The 19534-nt window shown below is 39.2% G+C and overlaps 1 long non-coding RNA gene across 1 annotated transcript; it reads right to left on the reverse strand.

Moving 5' to 3' along the window:
* Positions 1–3653: 3653 nt before the first annotated feature.
* LOC125205966 lies at positions 3654–5983 on the reverse strand. Its single transcript, XR_007173871.1, has 2 exons — positions 5863–5983; positions 3654–4953 (listed from the first exon to the last, which is right to left on the reverse strand). It is a non-coding gene; the product is annotated as an uncharacterized LOC125205966 (long non-coding RNA).
* Positions 5984–19534: the final 13551 nt, after the last annotated feature.

Genomic DNA, 19534 nt, shown 5'->3' on the forward strand with positions numbered 1-19534 from the left:
GATAGTGAATGGGTCAGCCCAGTCCACATGGTCCCCAAAAGGTCTGGTATCCAGGCGGTAAATAATGAAAAGAATTAACTAGTGCCCACCCGGTTGGTCATAGACTACCGAAAGTTGAATGCCGCCACAAGGAAGGACCACTTCCCCCTGCCATTTATAGATCAAATGCTGGAGCGATTAGCGGGGAAGCAGCCTTTTGGACAGATACAGTGGATACTTCCAGATCTACGTGGACCCTGAAGACAGGATAAGACGACGTTCACCTGCCCGTTTGGAACTTATGCGTATAGGCGAATGTCGTCGGGCTTTGCAACGCCCCAGTAACATTCCAACGATGCATGATGAGAATTTTCTCAGATCTGATTGAAGACGGCATCGAAATCTTTATGGACGATTTCACAGTCTATGGAGACTCATTCGACTCATGTCTGCGACATCTGGACGTGATGTTAGACAAGTGCCAAGAGAAAAATCTAGTCTTGAACTTTGAAAAGTGTCACTTTATGGTTAGGGACGGCATAGTATTGGGGCATGTAGTGTCAGAAAGAGGAATCCAGGTTGACCAGGGATGCACTATGTTTTAGCATTATAAATACCTGCAAGTATACAGAGTAGAAATAGTATAGCTAAAGGTCAGTACCGGAATATCGAACACGGGGAATATAATTGCAATTGGCTATTATGTACTAAGCATCAAATACTATCTAGAGAAATAAGAGAATTTTGGAGTTTTGAAAATTAAAACAATTAAAAACAATCAAACAACCAAATGCAATTAAATCACTAAGAAAATATATGAGAGATAAGGGAATTCCATGGATGTGCGTTCACAATTATGGTTATACAAATTCCAACTACAATAACCTAGCACAGTTTATACTTTGAAAGGATGAATCACCTAGCTTATGCTCATGCGATGCAAACGTTGATTACTAACATCAGGGTTGTCAATCCTAGCACGTAACTCCAAAAAGCTCCTAAGACCTTTGAAAAGTCCTCACTCTTAATTAACAGTGTCATTTTAAAGAAAGCTAAGTGTAGCGTCTACTATGTTGACCTAACTCGCTAGAATTCTCTCACAGTTATGAAGCAAGTTATATTAAATCATTCACGATTGTGTCACTCAATCATGAAGCATCAAGATTAACTTAGGGAAGAAACAAAGTAAAAACAAAACAAATATTAAATAGAAAAACTGGAATTGTATAACCAAAGTCGTTACTAACACATCCAAAGAATCATATGAATTTAGTTAGACACAATTGAATAAGCTAAAAACATAGATTGAAGTGAAGACAAAATAAACATAAGTGCTAAAGCAAATAAAACCCAAAGGTTGAATCCTTGTAGCTCTTTGATGATCTCTTGCTTCTTTCTCCAACCCCTTTGCACAATGAAGAACTCTCAAATTTATGCTGTGGAAGTAATTGGCAAAAAGAAGATGAAAGATTAGGGTTCGAGGAGGAGCTATGAAAGCTCCCCTTTTTGGGGCTATGGAAGGGTGAATTCTACGAATTAGGTTATGGGGTATATATAGGCTTGAGAGAGATTTAAATTTGGTAAAAAGTCTCCTCCAAGCAATAGGAAAGATGGAATTTTCGTTCCCCATAGTAAAAGGAAAAGATTTTGCTTCAAAAGGTATTATCTTCTTTCCTTCTTTAAATTTCCGCCTAGACTGCATTTGACAGTTTGCGCGAATTTGGTAAAACGGCCTTAACACTCTCCACAGAACTCCGATTGAGGTGATCTTGGTAACAACGCGAAGCATTTGAAGAAGAAGCGAATGACATGTAGTACTCCCTGATCGGACTTCAGGATCGCTGAAAATTTGAGTTTGAACACAGCTGTCGTGCTCCGCATTTCTGTGGCGGACCGCCACACCTTGGCCGACGGTCGCCGGGCATTTATCAGAAGCTTCTGACTCCTTGTGACAGTCGCCACAAACTTCCTGGCGATCGTCGGGCGTATCTTTGTCACCGCTAAGCGCCGGCAGTCGCCGGACGCTAACTGAAACTCAAGATTTCCAACTTTCGCATTTTGACAAAACATGTCAAAATACCAAAATAGATAAAATATGCAAATAATGGACATGTAATGCAACTTTGACATTAAAAACGGATAAAATAATGGCTTTAAAACAGTGCAAAATCCGAGCGTATCAACCAGGCGAAGGTGGAAGTGATATCCAAACTACCTTTTCCTACTAACCAGAAGGAGATTAGAGGTTTTTTGGGGCACGCAGGTTTTTATCGAAGGTTCATCAAAGATTTTGCCAAGATTGCCCACCCTCTCACCAGACTCCTTCAGAACGATGTGGAGTTCATTTTCGACGCCAATTGTGGAGCAACTTTTAAACTCCTAAAGGAAATTTGGTGTCAGCTCCCATTATCCGCGCTCCTGACTGGGATCACCCCTTTGAGGTGATGTGCGACGCAAGTGATTACACAGAAAGAGTTGTACTGGGCCAGAAGATTGATGGGAAAAGGTATGTGATCTTCTACGCGTCAAAGACACTCAACCAGGCGCAGAAAAACTATGACACTACCGAAAAAGAAATGTTGGCAGTGGTGTACTCGTTCGTAAAGTTTCGGCAATATTTGTTGGGATCAAAGGTCATCGTCTATACTGACCATGCGGCGATAAAGTACTTGATAGCCAAGAAGGAGTCGAAATCCAGACTAATCAGATGGGTATTCATGCTGCAAGAATTTGACTGGGATGTTGAAGATAAGCGGACGATTGAAAACAAGGTAGCGGATCATCTGAGTAGGATCGTGCAAGAAGGAAGTAGTGAGGATGTACAAGACAAGTTCCCCTAGGAACATTTGTGCGAAGTGGTCTTCTCGGCCAGAAGGATTGATTGGGAAGCAGTTATGAAGCTTACTGGCCGGGAAGCGACAGCTAAAAGAAAGGAAAGAGTTGGGCAAGAACCATGGTTCGCAGACCTAGCGAACTATTTAGTTACAGGGGATCTCCCGGAGGTACCAAGCGTTACGAAGGCGCAGAGGTTGAAGATTAGAAGTGTAACACCCCTTACCCGGTAAGTGAACGCACCGAATAAGTGATGTCACGTTTCAGCATCGACAACACGGGGATTTTTTTTTGTCATTATTATTATAACAATTACAATTACAAACTATTCTACTAAAAGGCATTTACACAGCGGCAGATTAAAAATAAACTATTACACAACAAGCCATGACTTTTGACCATGACGACCACCAATAACTTGCCACGGATGCAAAGCTGTGCAACACCGATGACTTAATACTAACTTTGACCAACAGTAGGGGAAGGAGAGGGGACGAGCTTACAAAAACTCAGTAGCTATGTCACAACTATGAAAAATCAATTCTCTAGTCTAAACTATATAGAGACTTTTATTTGCCCATTCCAACATACATTTCCCAATATATTATTTCTGTTTCATTTCTCGTCATCCATTCTCGTAACATGTTTTCCTTCTAGCATTCCATATCATTCTTGGATTTATGTATTCATTAACTAATTATTATTTATTCCCACTTATTCTAATTTTATAAGCATATAACTTCTCATGATATGTCGTACGTCCTATTTCCATATGCAAAAGTCATACATTCAATTATTTATAGCTTCATGTAGCATTCTTATCCACACATCAACACACAAACTAGTCACAGACATCAACACGGACAAATCACAAAAAAATCATCACATTTCAAGTCACAAATAAAGCCCCATTAGGTGCTTAGTGGAAAAAATAGGATACACAGGGCAGATCAGGAACAGAATCAGATGCAATGCAGAGGCGGAGCTTTCCTCAAGAGGACCTCGCACTGACCACCCGTTTAGGGTGCGGACAGATAATCAGATCACCCATGAGGGTGCATATCAGACAGATCAGATATCAGAAAAATCAGATGACAGATAAGGCGATCCTCGCTTCGGTTACCCAGAAGACGAGTGATTCAAATAATACAGCGCTGCTGTCTTGTGGCATGCCAATTGTACCCATAGAACACACTCAAGCACGGGGGCGTAAACAGTCAAGTATACTTACTTTATTTCTGACAATTTCCGACATAACACATCAATACAGCAAGATAGCTCAAACATATAATCATGTTCAAACATATAATCATGTTCAACAGTTCAACACAGATCAGACATCATCACATATAGATCATATTTATATTTATATATAAAATCCTATCAGTCCTCTAAGTGAGAAATGATTGGTTGCAAATATCTATTCTATATCTTCTTTGTAAAGGACTAGAATACCTTGTTTGCGTATCATTGGAAAGTGCAGTAACATAAATATAGCAGTAAGAAGTGGCAATACAAAAGTGTGTAAACTATAAAAGCGAGTTAAGGTGGATTGTCCCACACTAGCACTTCCGCGTAATAATTCTACTAAAGGCGATCCTATTACATGAATAGCCTCAGGGACACCCATTTCCACATTTCTCTAATCAACTTTCCAGCCACAATAATATTCATCTTCTTATCAAATTCATGTAATCACTTATCACACCAACACATGTTATTACCTCTCATAACATATTATTTCTAATCTCATCATAGAATCACATATTTACCATTTATTCACCATCATTTATTCACCAGACTTTCACATTGGATTAGTAAATTTTATAGTAATTTCATTTGTGTCTTGTAATAACATATATGTAGGTATCACATAGAATAACACGAGCAACATGCTCTAATCATGTGTTTAACCACATTATAACACTGAACTCGTTTAATAACATATGAAAATCCCCATAGATTCAATTATTTTCACACAATAACATACATTATTGCACATTTAGTTCATGTCGTTCACATTAAGGAATTATAGTTCATGGTAAGGCTACCTTGCAAGCTTAAGAACATTCGCCTAATTCACCATGATATTCGATCTTCCAATTCCATTCTGTGTCTACTTCATAAGATTGGCTCTTTTGCCTTGATGCGAAATATAAACACCATAACCATTATAACCCATACTTGTTAATTATATTCTAGTGTAACTATTTCTTCTTAACTGTATATTATGCTAATTCTTTGGTCTTAAGCCCTTTTCCTTACTTCTAAAGTTTCCTTAAATTCACACATATATTCATATTAACATTCATATTTACCATAATCTTAGTCTCCCCATCATCTTCAACTTCCTAATATAACAATTGTATTGGACTGATTCCTCATTTACATTCTAAATTCGTTCGTTGGGATTTAGAAGCTTGGCCTAATATTTTTAAATACCCAAAGAAGTCTAGTTTATAAAACAACAAGATTTATTCAGAAATTCATGATGATTTGGGAGATATCATAACTTTCCCACCGACTATATCAAAACTGGACAGTTTCTGTCAACGTTTTCTAACTAATTATTATAAATAGTAAATGAACTCCTAAATTATCCAAAATATTCAGGGGGCTACTGGACTCGTCAAAAATTATTTTAAAAATTAGTAAGATAAATTTTGCAGTCCCTATTGTGCTACAAAAATCGGAACAAGTGACTGAAAAACACGGCAAAAATAATCATCTTCAGATCTTCACAACAAGTTCTATTTCAAATTACGATCAATCATATTCTGACAACTGAAGTTATTTTAAGTAATATAATCACAAAACTTAAATAATCAAGCCACACCTATTGTTCCTATAATCATATAAATGTTAATTTTTTTGTAGCTTGAAACTAACAATCAAAACATACTCAGTATTACTATTATTTACTCAAACAGAAAAAATCAAGTAATAAACCATCTTTCAATCTCCAACTATGAAAGCCAAAACTTAGGTTTCCTAAATTCATAAATTTATCAATTCATATGCTTCAATAATATGATAGAAGTGAAGGCCTACCTTGATTTAGTAATATTTCACCGATTACATGCCCGATTGCCGACGAACTTAACAAAACTAGAAGAAGAAATATGATAGAGAAAGATGGAGGAAGGAGTTCACGTTTCTAGGGAGGAAAAATGAGGAGAAAGAAGAAGTGTTGAATAATAAAATATATTCCCAACTTTATTTATTTTTTTATTTTTCATGTGGTATTAGTTAGGACATTTGTCACCATTTTATTTAACCACATATTACACATTTTTCTAGAATTCTCCTTTAATTTCCACAATAACACTTTGGAGTCATTTCATGTCCAAATACATACATGATTTCGTGCATTATGATTTTAAGGTAGCAAGAAACAAATGTAAATTCATGTGAAAAGATAAAATACCCTTACACCAATTTCGATTAAATTCAAAAGTCTTACTCAATATTATTCAAATTACACTCATAATAATTCCCACAATTGCTTTTAATAACTTTCTATCAATATAATTTAATAACTTTCTTTATTTTGTGCACGAATTCTAAGAAATTTGCTCTGATTTCGATGGATCTTCATATCGGAATTTACTTTCTGATCAAGCTCTATTTTGGGATGTTACAAGAAGTGAAGAAAAATACTACTTTTGGAAAGACCCGTTTTTGTGGAAGATAGGAGCCGATCAAGTTATAAGGAGGTGTGTTCCTGACTGGGAGCAAAGAAATGTACTGATACACTGCCACTCTTTGGCATGTGGAGGGCACTTCGGACCAAGAAAGACCGCAAGGAAAGTGCTGGACAGCGGATTCTACTGGCAACTTTAAACAGAGATGCATACGAGTTTTGCAAGAGTTGTGACCGTTGCCAACTGATCGATGGTATCTCCACAAGAGATGAAATGCCACAAGTCCCAGTGATTGTGTGTGAAGTGTTTGACGTCTGGGGCATGGATTTCATGGGTCCATTTCCATCATCCTATGGAAACTCCTACATCCTGGTGGTAGTCGACTACATATCAAAGTGGATCGAAACTAAAGCCACGAGAACTTATGAATCCAAGGAGGTTGCTAAGTGATAAGGCTAACTTCATGCATTGGTTATGGGGTAAATTCTGTAATTTCTTGGGTCTAACAAGGTTTTGTAAGTCAGGTGTGTAGAGAAAATGTCAGATCCAGGAAGAAAGGAGAAGATTGCCTGGAGAAGAAGTCTGGCAGAGAAAGTGAGCAGAAAGAAGAAAATGTACCAGACCGAGGAGCATCCTAGACAAGGGGTGAATGGGGAATTCAAGGAAGGATCTAGAAGCTCAACTCCTTATAAATAAGAGCATGCGATCATCATCCATCATCATCTTTCAGCTCTTAGCTCATTTTCTCACACTCTACACACACATCAAGGGGTACGAAATTTGGGGGTTCGGTTCATAGTTAGACAACCGGTTTCTGCAACACCGTCTCTACGCGAGGCGAAGATACAATTTACAGTTTTTGTTTTAAATTATGTTTTTGTTTCATGTTTACTTTGCTTGTTGTTTTACCTTGGATGTTTTTCGCACTTGATCTGGGTTGTTTGAAGTGAATGGTGTTGAATTGTGGTTGATCGGTTGAATTTTGGCTGGATCGTTGAAATCGGAGATGGGAATTGCCGTGGTTTGTTGAGGATGGCTTGGATCCGGAGTGGATGAAGCATTCGATGCCTAGATCTGTTCTGATTCTGCATGGTATTTGATGATTGGTCCTGTTTTCTCATTTACCTCGTCTAGTGATAGTAGATCTGCTTAATTTTCGTAGTTAATCGTAGTTAAATGGTTCAATTCAGCTTGCTCTGTTTCATTTTATAGTTTACTCTGTTTTTCTTGCGTTTTGTGATCAAGGATTGTTAGAGAAGATGAAGCTATTTGTTAGTTGAACCTTTAGTTAGTTATTTTGCAGCTTTTCATTCGTACCTTGCTATTTTAGGAAATGGTCCCCACGATCTGTCTTTCCTCTGTCTAGGCAATTTTAGGAAAAGTTGCTCACTAGGTCTGGTAAAATGTTATCGCTGGAGAGTTATCTTGTTTACATCGTGTTTTTCGTCATGCATGTTCTCGTTATATTTGCCTAGATCTAGTTGTTAGGACAAATCATTTACTTTTCAAGACTCTAGTAGTTAAATCTCAACCCCAAAAAATATGCGTGGCAACAGCCAAAACCAGTGTCCAAAATCTCTTGCATGTTTTCTTACGCTTCCATCCCTGTGGGATTCGATCCCTACTTCCCTATACTAGTTTTTAGTACTGTGGGTTGAGGGTTTTGAAAAGCAGGAAAAGATTGTGTGCCCAACTACCGATGGTTTCAAGGGTTCTCTGAGTTCCTAGACCCCGTGATCTAGCGGATTCTCTGGATCTGAGAACTATTATTACACACACACACGAGAAAATCTTGCTCTTCACTAAGTTCCTCAAGAGTCATATATTCAGCCAATTCGGAGTGCTGAGGGTGATCATATCCGATCAAGGAACTCATTTTTGCAACCGTACTATTGAAGCCTTGATGAAAAAGTACGGGGTCCATCACCGACTGCAAGCTGAGATTTCTAACAGAGAGATAAAGAGCATCCAGGAGAAGACAGTCAACCCTTCCAGGAAGGATTGGAGCACGAGGTTAGAAGATGCTCTGTGGGCATACCGAACAGCCTACAAGACACCAATAGGGATGTCCCCGTACCGTATTGTTTTCGGAAAGATGTGTCACTTACCAGTCGGAATTGAACACCGAGCATACTGGGCAGTTCAGCAAGTTAACATCGATGCTAGAGCTTGTGAGGAGAAAAAGAAGTTGCAGCTACAGGAGCAGGAGGAACTCAGATTGTAGTCTTTCGACTCAGCCATGTGGTACAAAGAAAAGACTAAATTATGGCATGATAAGAATCTGAGGACCTAGAATCTCCAAGTTGGCCAGAAAGTACTACTTATTCAATCGAGACTGAAGCTAATGCCTGGGAAGCTCAAATCAAAGTGGGCAGGACCTTACATCATAACAGCACTTCGTTCTAATGGAGCGGCCGAGATTTCAGGGAGTACTCCTAACTCTGAACCTTTTGTCGTAAATGGTCGTGTAGTGGAAGAAATTCCACTACAGCCTAATGTCGCTTAACTGATCAGTAGGATAGGAATTTGGAGTTCCACCTAGTCAGTTCACTTTAAGTACAATTTGCATGTACTAACCGGGTAGAATTTCAAATTACCTAAGTGATAGTGTAAATATTGTAAATACTTGGTAATTAAAATTTTAATATTAAGTAAGTAGCAAAATCTGAGAAAAGACAAAAATATTTTCTGGAACTTAAATTTTATTTGGGGTATGTAATGACCAAGACAGTTTCCAAATTGATGCAACCCCGAAAATATACTTAAGCGTCCTTTTCACTTTGTTTCCATACTTAGTAATTTTGGGGGGGAAATTGCGAATTAAGGGGAGAATTTGAATTTTGAATTGGGTGTCTCAGTGCAGCTTTGCAGGCGTAGGCTGCGAGTGAGAGGGCGCGTGAGGTAGTGAGGTGACAGACGCCATCCAATCAGCTGCGAGAATCTCCAACCGCCTTCCGTGCGAAGCATCGCGACCTGGAAACCGTCTACCACCGGTTGAAACCCTCAACTGCCCTCACCACTACATTAACCCTCCAACCGCCTACCTCCTTCACTTTTATAAACCCTTACCTACAATCTCTCACCCTCTTGAGACAAACCCTTTGTCGATCACACAAAAATCGGCCCAGAAATTCTCCCCACTCACCACAAGAATACCAACCCCGACCAAAAATCTAGCCATGGGAAAAAAGAAACAAGCCCAAAAACAAGTTCCCGAAAAACCTCCATCAACCTTTCGAGAAGCGCTGGCGGAAGCGCAGCCAACTGTTCCACCACCACCACCGCAGACGTCGACCGCTCAAGTAGCACCAATGGTTTCCATCGACGCTCTGACGGCGTATCTCCAACAGACAAACCCTGGCGTGGATTGGGGAGCAGCGTTGGCTGGCCTGAGTCAACTCGGAGGCGGAACACCGGTAATACCCATCCCTACTCCAGATGTTCCACCCATCATAATTCTTCCACCCGTCGTCCCTACTTCATCAACCCCAACAATAGCCGAACTCTCTCCACATGAAACCGCACAACCGGAAACGTCAGAAGCTTCCCCTACGCCACAACCGATCATATACCATTAGACGTAAGTCCGCTCTCGACTTACCAAGATCCAGGAACAGAGGAAGAAGAAGTGACCGAAGTGGAGAACGCGGAGGAGGAGAATACCGAAGACGCGGTAAGCGGAGGAGAAGGGGAGATCATAGAAGAGATGCCCTTAAAAGAAACTGTGGAGGAACGGGAGATGAGGGAAGAAGAAGAGCTGAATGAAACGGCCAGGAAACAAGGCCCCATGACTGACGAAGAATTCCAGTCGCTGATCGACGGAGTGACGTGGAGAGAGGAGAATACTGCCGAGATGGCTAAGGGTCTAGACCTTGCATCTAAGGCAGTAGGAAATGAAAGCGTACCGGAATTAATCAAGGAACCGGAGGAGAAGCCCGCCCAGGCAGTAGAGGAGATGGCAATTGAGAAGGCGGAAGAAACAGGCCCTGAAGTGCCAGAGTACCAGCCAGAAGCAGAGGCGGGCGACGAACAACAGAAAGAAAAGGAACCCGAAGTTCCAACTGACGAACCGGAGGCAGCAACGCCCTCAGTAATCAAAGCAAAGGCAATTAAAAGGAAGTTAGTGTTGAAGAACGACCTAAGGACTCTGAGGCAGAAACCAACATGGGTGTCACAAAGGTGCCTGGGAAGAGGGGTGATTGGGACGGCAGGAGCCAACACTGCGTCTAGTGCAATGGAGATATCAAGCGAGGATGAGAAAGACACTCCTACAAAAACTGAGGAGGAGTCCTTACCGACTGATGACCAGGAAGACATCCCAACAGAAACAGAGGTGGTGCCACCTACCCCAACTGACCAGGAAGGGAGAACCTCTCCGCAAAGATGGCTGAGGGTCTGGACCTCGCATCTAAGGCAGTAGGAGACAAAGCACCAGAGGAAGAGGATCCCAACAAGACCGTGGAGACCGAGACTACCGCCCAAGAAAATCCTTCGGCATCAACCAAGAAGCATCCAGAGGGTGATACTGAGGAGGATCTGTACCTGCATGAGAGAAAAAGAAAGGGAAAGGCCCCTGTGAAACCAAAGCAGAGCAGCAAGAAACCCCGCACAGCCAATATAGGAGTGGTGATCTGAGAGCCGGAGAGGAGAGATCAACCACGATGGAGGGATATCAGCGACGACGATTACACCTCGAGTGAAGAATCAGAGTCCGAGAGCGATGTGTCTTTTGAGGATGAAGAGTTCCAGGAGCACCAACTGCCTGAGAACCATCGTGAGCTAATCCATCCTCCAGTGGAGTGAATAGAATACCAGCCGTGGGAAGTTGAACTGGATGAAGATCTGCTGGAGGACATGAAGCACTATAACACAAAAAAGCTTCAGGATTCCTTTGATGAAAAGGAGGATAGCAGCAAACAGATCAAATGCGGCAAGGTACTCCACTTTCCCTCTCTTGATGAGCTAGTCGCTCATGAACCGTTTCTGTCATATATGCATGTGTTGGGATTTGATTGGCTGCTGGAAAATGGAGATCCCACAATACTCATGAGATGGAGAAGGAGTTTATCACCACATTCAGGTTTCAAGTCACAACTGACCTGAATGAGGTATCTATATCATTCCAGGTGATTGGGAGAGAAGTGAGCATGAACCTGATAGAGTGGACTGTTAGGCTGAGGATGTGTACACTGGAGGAGGCCATAGGGCCAGAATGGAGGAGTAGGGAGAGAGGAGTCCCTCGGAGACATGTGGAATTTGACCCCCAGGCAGCTTGGGAAGAAATGACCCATCCAGCTGCTGGGCATTTTACGTCTACCTTATCCCGCTCCACTCATTTCAACAACCTCATCATGCGCCTGGTCCAACTCTACCTGGATTACAACCTGCTCGGACAGACTAACTTTGCCATCCGAACCTCCATGACTGAATTGTACCTTCTGTGGTGCGCTAAACGCAGAAGAAGAGTACACCTGGGGTTCTGGACCGCCAACAATGCCACCTGATCGCCACCCACCCAGCTAGGAACCTGTCTCTCTGCAATATCTTATGGGCATTCGTGCGAAACAACATAGCCACAATAGTGACAAAAAGCCTATCACCGATGATGATGGTGGACCCTCCTGGTTTGTTTGATACCCTTTTCTTCACCCACACCAACACGATTTACATAAGGGAAGGAGTCCCACATTTTTACGCCATGGGTGAAGCTGCGTTCCCTGCTGGACAGGTACTGGCTGGGCAAGGAGTACAAGCTCAGGACCAGAGACAAGCAAACTTGGAGAGGGCTGTGGCGGAATTGGCATCTGAAAATAGGGAAGCACGGGTCGAGTTAGCGAGGCTGGCAGATGTGATGGGAAACATACTCAAGGAGATGGAAAGGAACAAGAAGAACAGCGAGGCCGGGACGAGTGGCCAAGCTAGTGGAAGGAATGAGCCAAGTGAATCTGCTGAAAATGAGGAGGAAGACAAAGAGTCTGACAGAGAAGTAAGTGAGCAACCGGAGGAAGCAGGAGGAACAAATGACCGCCCACTTTACTGACCAGTTAGTTTTTCTTTTATTTTTATGTTCCTTTTCCTTTTTCATATTTCTGTGAATTTTAATTTTATGTGTTTAGTTAGCATTCTCCCACTTAGCCTATTTCATAGTCTAAGTGTGAGAAGTTTTTAAATGTATATATGTGTTTAATCATTTTTCATGTGGTTTAGTTAATATTCTCCCACTTAGCCTATTGCATAGTCTAAGTGTGAGAAGTTTTTAAATTATAGTATGTGTTTTTCTTTGTTGATTTCTTTTTGTCATACTAGCCATCTTCTTTTCCACTTCACAGCCCGTTCCTGAGGGCAGACACGAGTGAAGTGGGAGGGGGGAGACAATGGGCAGTATGACACACTTGTTATATGTTAGATTTTTAGGATTATGTGCTAGCTTTACTGTAGGAGTTTTTTTGTTCTAGGTCTTTCTTAGGATATTTTTTTTTAGGATTAAGTGTTGAATGAACAGGTTAAAAACTCAACTGTTTCGAATTGACGGTGAGGGAATTGATGGAAATAAAGCATGCTAAAAAATGGAAACCACCCCTCCCAGTAGATCCTAGTCAGTATAGAGGATGCAAGTATGAGACAAAATCCCAACCTTAAAGCTAGACACGAAAGCCCTCTTAAATGGTGAGTTAGAAGCCTAAATATATATTAAAAAAAAAGAGTGGCTGCCACATGATGTCTAGGGTGAAGTGACCGCATGTAGCAAAATCCTAAGGGCAATAGGAAACCCTCCTGAAAAAAATAATAAAAAATAAAAAATATCCACTGGGAAGCTACTGATCAAAGGCCGAGGCAGAGAACCAACTGGAGAAAGAAGCAAAAAAATTGAAGAAAACTGACCAGGAAGAAATACTTGGTCAAAAAAAAAGAGAGAGAGAAAGAAGAAAAATGGAGAAAATGGCCTGGAAAAATTATCCGGACAACAAAAAAAGAGAAGAAGGAATAAGGGTGGCGAAGCCACAAAGGAGTCTACTGACCAGTTGGAGACCGAATCGTGAAAAACATCAAGGCAAGCAAGAAGAGATGCCAAGCGCCCAAGTACACACAGATCCTCCACATCAGAATAAAGTAATGTTATTTTAAACCTTATAGCCAATAAAGACCCTTAGGAGTTGCGCATGAGATCTAAGTCCGAAGCATCTGTGGTTCAGCGTTTTGAGAGAAACAGTCCTAACATCCCTGGTGAGGAATGAGCGACTGAACGAATCTAGAGTCTGGCTGAGCGGATATACTGGCTGGGAAGGAAAAGGGGGGCGGCGGAAGTTCGAGGCTGCTTAAAGCCAGAATGCACTTGATCCCAAGGAGAGGGATGGTTGAAAATATAGCCTGTTCAATGTGTTTTAATGTGTTTGTTATGTGTTTCTCTTGTGTTTTTCTTTTCTTTTTCAGTGTTTCTGTCTATGTGCGTCAACAGTCTAGGGTCGTTAGATCCTCTTTCTAGTTTTAGCTTCTTTTGTTTAGGGTCAGTAAGGGGAGTAACCAGGCTAGAATCCGACTTATTTCTTTTTTGTTTGTTCCTCCACGCTTGAGGACAAGCATGTGTTAAGTGTGAGCAGTTTGATAAGTTGTATTCTAGGTCTTGGTTACTGGTCAGTATGATGAGCTTAACGTGCATATTTTGCAAGAAAAGTGTGCAAGTGTGCAGGAAAAAGGTGCAAGTCAGCAGGAAAGGAATCGGGAAGTTCAAGTGAAAAAGGACACTAGAAGGGTGCAATACTGACCAGGATGCATGTCCAAAGGCTCGAGATGGAGAGAAGAGGATTGCTGGTAGATGGCTAACTATTTGACGGGGGCAAAAGCGACAATTTGCAAGGAAGAACAACCCTACTTTTTAGGGCAAGCCTCCCTATAAATAGAAGGTCACATGAAGGAAGGAGTATCGATCCATCTATCTTTCGAGCAATTCATCCATTCATGCTCCACAATCCACCTACCAACACAAGCTCACTTATAAACTGCCCTCGGAAGACTTAGCTACGAGGCGGAGGCCAGCTCTTCAACTCTTGTTCCTCGCCACCAGTCATGACCACTTGAAGCCGACCGAGCTTCGCCGGAGATCATCCACCATCTAATCTTCCAGCTGTTTTAGTCGCCAGAAACTGCTTCATCGCCCAAGTGGCAAAAACAATCTTTACTTGCTTTCTTAGTTTAATTTCACATTTCGTTTTTAGCTTGTTGGATCTTGTTATAACTTATATCTTCAGCTGCTTTTGAAGTCTTTTGTTGTGATCCAAACATTTGCTATGGAAGTTGTTACTTTTCTTTTGTTCTCTTTGATTGTCGTTGCATTTCATTCTGCCTAGTTTAGAATTATGTTATCTACGTCTAAGTTCCAAGTATTGAAGCATGTTTTCGTTTGCGTAGGCTAGATCTGATTTTGTTAGCTAGCATTTCGAGTTTTCTTTGTTCCGACCGAAGGTTTAATGCATGAGTTTTTTCACTTTACGTTGTTGTCGTCACCTTTCATGTTAGTCAGTAGGATTAATCTGGTTTATTAGTTTTTAATCTTCGAGTTTAAGCATTTTTTAGTTTATGGATCTGATGTGTGAAGCTGTAAATCTGACTTTATCCATGGAGTTTGTGTTCATCTGAATTTTATGCATACTTGTTGAAGAAGATAACATCACAATCCACCTTTTCTAGGACCACTTTACTATTCAGCCACCTTTTGCTTTTGTCCTTCCACTTTTGTCAGATTTTCTGCAGATATGTCAGCGCGTTAGCCAGTTCGTTGGGATATTCACCCCAGCTTTTGTTTAACCATTTTTAGTAAACTCTCACTTTTCACATGCACTCCAGTAGAATATCTTTTCTCTCTCAATGTACCACCTCACTCTAGTAGAATATCTTTTCTCTCTCATATGTACTCCAGTAGAATATCAGATAACCTTACCAGTCAGTAGAGTCTAAGCCCATCTTTAGTTTTCATCTAGGTAGAATCTCAACCCAAGCGTGGTAGGTAACCAACCATTCCAAAGTATCACCACAGTCTAGAGCTGCAACCATCGTTCCTCGTGGGATTCGACCCTTACTCTCACTATACTAGCCAGTAGAAGTGGGTTGAGGAAATTTCTTGATACTAGGTGTTTAGGTCTTCGATCCAGCGACATGACTAGATTAGGAGTCACTTCCTGATCAGTTGAACACACGTTCCATAACACAAACCGAGACCCAATAACCCTTTCCGGTACATCAGTGTGCTGCATTTCCATAACCATTTCGCCCTCTGATTTCATGCAGCTCTGCACGCTTTGTTGGAATGCAGTCACTCCCTCAATCTGCCCTGCTGCAGAGTTTGCATTTTGGTTCTCTTCAGATGTTGGTTCAAAACTCTGTTAAGGTAGTATGAAAGCTTTGACAAGTTTTATGGAAGATAAAGATAAAGGATACGACAATATGTTCAAAGTGATGAGTGAACATATCCATACGTTCGACGAATGGGTGAAATCTTTCGAGTCCCCTCTCTCTATAACTTTAATTTCTTTTATTGCTGACAAAGCTGATTTTGTTGAAGATCCACAATCAAGTCATGCATGGGAGAAAGGTAGCAATAAAGCTGAAAAACCCAAGGTTAAGCTGGAATATTATCTGAGGTATAATTTGTATGGATTAAATCTTATGTGTCCATGGTCAAATTATGTGTCTGCACAATCTTCCGTTGCATCACTGCATAAGCTTCGTAGAGCGTGGATAAGATATAAAATTCCATATTAACTACTCTCTTCTTTTTGTTATTTTTTTAGTTTAATTAGTTTATTTTTCCTTCGTAGAGATGAAGTTTCTCTCCGTAGAGCTGAAGCAAGCACTAGTTTAATTTTGATTTTTCTTTAGCTTAAAAAACCTTCTGTTTCAAGTATAGTTAGAATTTAAAAAATAAAAAAAAAAAAAAAAAAAAAAAAAAAAAAAAAAACCTTCTGTTTCTTTTAAAAGACCTTTTTTTTAGTTTTAGTTTGTCACTTTTAGTTACGGTACATGTTTATATATAGTTTTTTTTATTTTTCGTTTTTCTTCTTTTTTTTAAAAAAAAAATCTTTAAAAAATCATTTAAATTTCTTTAAAAAAATAAAATTTAAGAAAAACAACCTAAGAACCTTTTTCCCTCTCTCTTTATCGAGTATTTTGTTTTCTCCACATATTGCACACACTCACACTTCAAATTCACATCACCTACTCAAATTCTTTGATTTCTGTCAATGATTCTTGTGCTCATCTGTCTACCAACGCAAGGTACGTTCTTTTTTTAATTTCTGAGCTTTGGACTTGACTTCTTTCATTGAATGACTTTGTTGTTGATATGTATTGGTAGTTTGGATTGAATTTTGATGAGCAATGATGAATTTGTGAGTATTGGATTTTTAAAATTAATTATTGTTTGGTGTGCTTGAACATGTTTGATCTTGGTGTGTGAAAATTGAATATCACTTTGGCTTGATTATTGATACATATAGTTCATGTTGATACCATTGTGATGCTATTTTTTCTTGCATGAATTGTGTATATTTTTAGAGCTTAATTGTTTGCTTGATATTGTTCTATTGTTGAAATTTTTTGCAATTAATTCAGGGATAGAGAATATTACGGGGGATGAAAAATGATCATGTTAAGGTAGATAATTTGATTTGCATATTTTATGCCTTGATATGGGGATTGCCACATTTTATGTTTTGTACTCTACTATAATTTTCTTCATTCTATACTCACATTGCGAAATTGTAGGTACGAAAGGCATCCCAAAGGAAGTCCCGAGAATGGAGGCTAACTTATGAGCTTCAAAGAACGTCAAGCTAAAGACGTTAACCAAGCGCTTGTTGGGAGGCAACCCAACATTAATATCATTTTTTTTATTTAATTTGTTTTCTTAGTTTACTCATGTCCCTACCGACTTTTCAAACTTATTCTTAACGTAGTTTTGAATAAGTTTGGGGGGATGAAGTGGTGGACCGTGAGTTTAGTTGTTTTTGTTGTTTTTGTTAGTTTTTTTTTTCTTTTTTAATAAACCTGAGGTGAATCTTGTCATGAGCATAACATAGAAAACTTAGAAATACTCATGTTTAGGGACATCAGACCAAGTTGCCCATGATTAAAAGTTCGTTTATGTTTTGTTTGAGTTGGCTTGATACATTGATTTGATAGTTTTGTGAAAAGGTGCATAATTAATGAATTGTTTGTTTGTCTTGAATCATGCTTATACCCTGTGAGATTTGAACTATAAATTTCTTTCTTGTGAGATTTATCTGTATTCATGTACTTGTTTTTAGAACTTGCTCTCAGTCTGCCTGAATCTACATAGTGTTTAAATGATAAAAGAGGATGTTAGGCCATCCTTCTTAGCTACTTTATATAGCCAAATTTATGACCTTATTCAAAACATTTTTCCTAGCTAGCCACTTTGAGCCTTTAAAGCCTTTTTCTTTGGAAGCTAAATATAGGGAAAATATCCATACAATCTTAGGGAAAGTTAGTTTACATCTTGTGAAAAGAGTTGGAGAGATAAGGTAGAAAGAAAATAGTGTGTTTAAATGTTAAAGTTGCACAGACATATGTGGTTTGAAATAAAAATTTTGTTGTGCATAAAAAAAGAGAGAGATAGAGAGAGAAAGATGTATTAAAAAAATTGAGAAAGAAAAAAAAAAGAGAGAATGAAAAGGAAGAAAAATCAAAGGAATTTGAGAAGTGAGAAGAAATCTGGACAAAGTCTAGAATTTACTGAGATTTGAATTGTTGGTTGGGTGTTGAGTTTGATGTAGTAGAAACTGATCACTTTTGCTATGTTGGGTTTAGTCACTTTTTAGCCAAATATTTCCCCACCTTACCAAAGGCCTGCATTATAACCTAAAATAAAAAATCCGAAAGGTCTTTAATCACAAAAAAGTAGAGGAGGGATTAGACTTTGGAAAACTTTGCATGTTGCATGATCTGAGAGCATATATATTCTTTACCTTATACACTTTGAGAGTGAGTGATAAACACACTTCTAAACAATTGTGAGTGCATGTACTTCAAGATTATCAACGAGCTAGTAATGAAAGTTCACTAGTAAATTTTGCTTGATTGATTTGTATTCTTGTCGAACTCTTTATTTTCTGTTATAAATACTGAGGCAACTATGAAGTCTAGTCCTTAACATCCGTGTTTCTTATTTAATTTTTCTCTTGTTTTGTTTGAGGACAAACAAATATTTAAGTTTGGAAAATTGATAAACACGGGTTTTGCATGTTTTTAAGGCCTAGATTTGGCTCGTTTTAAATGTCAATCATGCAAATTATGTTCTTAAATTGCATATATTAGTATTTAATTTATTAGTAGTGTTTAATAGTGGTATAAGTTGTAAATAAATTGAAATAGAGGTAATAAATTATGATAACTTTTTAAAAATGGTATGCGCATACTTTTGTGGGACAGACGAAAATGAAAATTGCACATATTTTTATGGGACGTAGGGAATAATATTCACAGAGCCCTAAAGCTTGAGGCTTTGCCTCATCACTGGGCATGCACTTGCTACCACAAAAAGTGTGTATGAATTGTTCAAACAGTATATAGGTTAATGCATGAGGTCAAAGGTCTCGAGTTTGAGTCTTCTGTGGTGGAATTTTAAATTTAAATTAATTTATAACCACCCCCACCCCAAAAAAAAACATGTTGCTAATGCTTGAGGTCAAAGGTCTCGTCTTTGAGTCTTCCGCGGTGGGACCTTTAAATTTAAATTAATTTATAACCCCTCCCCCTCCCAAAAAAAAAACATGTTAGCTACAAGTTGCTATAGTCTACCATCTTCATCTATATCCATACTATCATCACAAATCACAAAGAGGGTGATAAATTGTCATTATTTATTCTTCAACTAGTGTCTGTCTGACTGTATCGTTGTGATACATGGTCAAAATATTTTTCAAATACAAAAAATTAGAAGAAAGAATAAAAAAATCAAATATAAAACAAAAGGGTAACAATAAAAAAGCAAAGTAAAGTTATGACGTTAATAAAATGGAGCAAAAGAAATATAAAAACTTAAAACTGTTCAAATTAATAAAATA

The sequence above is a fragment of the Salvia hispanica genome, chromosome 1 (assembly GCF_023119035.1).
Source record: "Salvia hispanica cultivar TCC Black 2014 chromosome 1, UniMelb_Shisp_WGS_1.0, whole genome shotgun sequence".
Classification (NCBI taxonomy): Eukaryota; Viridiplantae; Streptophyta; class Magnoliopsida; order Lamiales; family Lamiaceae; genus Salvia; species Salvia hispanica.